At 41.5% G+C, this 2,500-nt stretch overlaps 2 protein-coding genes across 2 annotated transcripts in view; both read right to left on the reverse strand.

The window, feature by feature from the left end:
• LOC116061527 (ribonucleoside-diphosphate reductase subunit M2) overlaps window positions 1–2,500 on the reverse strand; it is a 28,308-nt gene that overhangs the window by 25,209 nt on the left and 599 nt on the right. The gene's annotated exons all lie outside the window — the stretch shown is intronic.
• LOC116061659 (probable palmitoyltransferase ZDHHC14) overlaps window positions 1–2,500 on the reverse strand; it is a 25,929-nt gene that overhangs the window by 16,168 nt on the left and 7,261 nt on the right. The window lies entirely within an intron of this gene.

The raw sequence follows: 2,500 nt of genomic DNA on the forward strand, positions 1-2,500 counted from the left end.
ATTTAATAATCACTGTATAGGGAATAGTGAGGGAACGGTTTCAAACACAGCTTTAATCTGACCTTGGTGATGCATTATGGGACGTATTGACCTGCTGACGGTGACTATGTCAGAGTTATTGATTTATCAGAAACCTCTATACCAACCTCCAGAGAGAGAGACGGGGGAGGGGGAAATGAACTCTGAAGGATCCCTACAGAGATAGACCTTTAAAACCTCTTTAAGACCTTTCTGTTTAACCAGAAACAGCTCTGAAGTCACTAGCTCTAAACCCACCAGACTCCATGTAAAAAATCAGTACTTTTAGCGTGTATAGAGCCACCATATTTTCATGTGTAAATGAGTAAACTGTGTGTTTATTTCAACCAAAACTAGTTGTGATGGTTGGAAAAGTGGAAAGACGACCCAAAACGTTTTTTTATAGTTTTATTTTGTTTCTATCGACTTTGAATGAAGTGTGTTTTACGATGGTTAAATTACTGTTTATTTACATGGAGTCTGGTGGGTTTAGCGAACGCAATTTCGCTGATGTTTTTATGTTTAAAAAAAGTATCTTACTCTTTAACAGAAAGGTCGACCTCCTTAGAAATCCATCCCATAATGTTGTCAGACACTTATAATAATAATCTGAGCCTGTCAGCGGCAAAACGAGCACTTTTGTGAAGGTAAATACAAGCTGGACTATTGTCCTGTTAACTTACATTACAGCTTGTTTCTCTGCTGCCGACTGCAGCGATCTCTCTTAATACTGGACCAATGTCAAAGATTGTTGTTCATATACCAGTCCCTCCATGAAAACGCGATTATGCGATCGCATAATTCAATGCATAATCAGCCAAAGTCTGCATATTTATTTCGGGGGCCGCATTTTTTCAAATACGCCGCACTTTCGCGGCATAAATTGCCGATTTCCGCGCAAAATATGCGGGGCTTGCATGATTTCATAATCCCCGCATTTTCGTTGCAAAAAAGTCACACATATATCTTAGCAGAAAGTTGAAAAATGTTGCGTTAACTTCACACAGGAGCAGCCGTTTTCCCCTGTTGCCATGGGAACGTTATGAAGTGACGTAATTACGCAACGTGAACATCATCGAAAAGCTGCAAACCCCACAATGAAGCCACGATGAAACCGCAGTTTTTGCAAGTTCCCGCAATTTCATCGCATAACCTTGCATAAATATCCCGCATATTCCATCACATTTTTTAAGAAAACGTGCCGCATAATCAAGGATTTTTGCCCAAAACAATCACAAAAAAACTTTTCTGGAAGGACTGATATGAGTCAGAGGAACATAAGGTCCAGACTGAAATAAAATGGTAGTTACCATTTAAGTGCGACTCAAGTCCCCTTTTCACGTCTTTACATGAACATGTACAGTAGTCTGTGGTTGTATGTGGCAGATACGGTGGCCCTGAAGGACAAAAGACAACAGCATTTTACACAACTAAACTACATTTCAGAACACGTCGTGTTTTGTCCTTCAGGGCCACCGTATCTGCCACAAAGAACCAAGGGGGTCAGCTTCTCCTCAGACCGCTCCTATGGCGCCATTTTGATGCTACCAAGCCATCAGCTCCCGTTAGCATCCCATTGACTGCCATTCATTTTGATGCTAACAAGCCATCACCTCCCGTTAGCATCCCATTGACTGCCATTCATTTTGAATAACTGAGCAAGACACTTAACCCCTAGTTGCTCCAGAGGCGTGCAACCTCTAAAAAAAACTAAACATGTGATTAAAAAGCGACAAAAGGGTCGAACAAAACGTAGAAATATAAAAACGTCAAAAAAATAACAAAAACGTGTGAAATCTTGCCTAAGTTTGGCTCTGCTGTTGGTGATTACCAAGGGGGGTAAGCGAGCGTCCACAACCCGTAGCTCCTATGGCGCCATTTTGATGCTACCAAGCCATCACCTCCCGTTAGCATCCCATTGACTGCCATTCATTCTGACGTCACTTTGACAGAGAATAACTTTACATCTGAAGAGTTTAAAGACTCTATTTGTCCATTGTTTATTTCTAAAGAAACACGACAATGTATAAAAGGCTCCATTACCTTGTACCTCACGTTATGGCTCCGTAGCAGACGTTTTTATAAAAATAGGCTAACGATTGGGTCATAACCACGAGACTTACTGTCTCATAGTAGAGGAATTACCGTATAGTACAGGAGAAGCTCTCAGGCAGTTTGGACTTCCATTAGCTGTTTAAGTTTAATTACTAATGTTAACTATCATTTTAGTGATCAATAATTAGCCTGTGTCTATGTTATCTCCTTACATATACCTACGCTCTCCGTCTCTGCTAGATTGGGAATGATTGAGATTTCTCTTGGCACAGCTACCAGAAGACTTCCAACTTTCAGACAGGTTGCTCACGTCACATCTACGTCTTCAAGCTCAGTTGGAGGCTGCTCAGTAACGCTCAGCCATCACCGGGAAAGAGACTTCACTGGTCTCCGTCCAGAGACACGGGACCTGCTGGTCCATTCTTAT

This window comes from Sander lucioperca, chromosome 19 (genome assembly GCF_008315115.2).
Source record: "Sander lucioperca isolate FBNREF2018 chromosome 19, SLUC_FBN_1.2, whole genome shotgun sequence".
In the NCBI taxonomy this organism is placed as follows: domain Eukaryota; kingdom Metazoa; phylum Chordata; class Actinopteri; order Perciformes; family Percidae; genus Sander; species Sander lucioperca.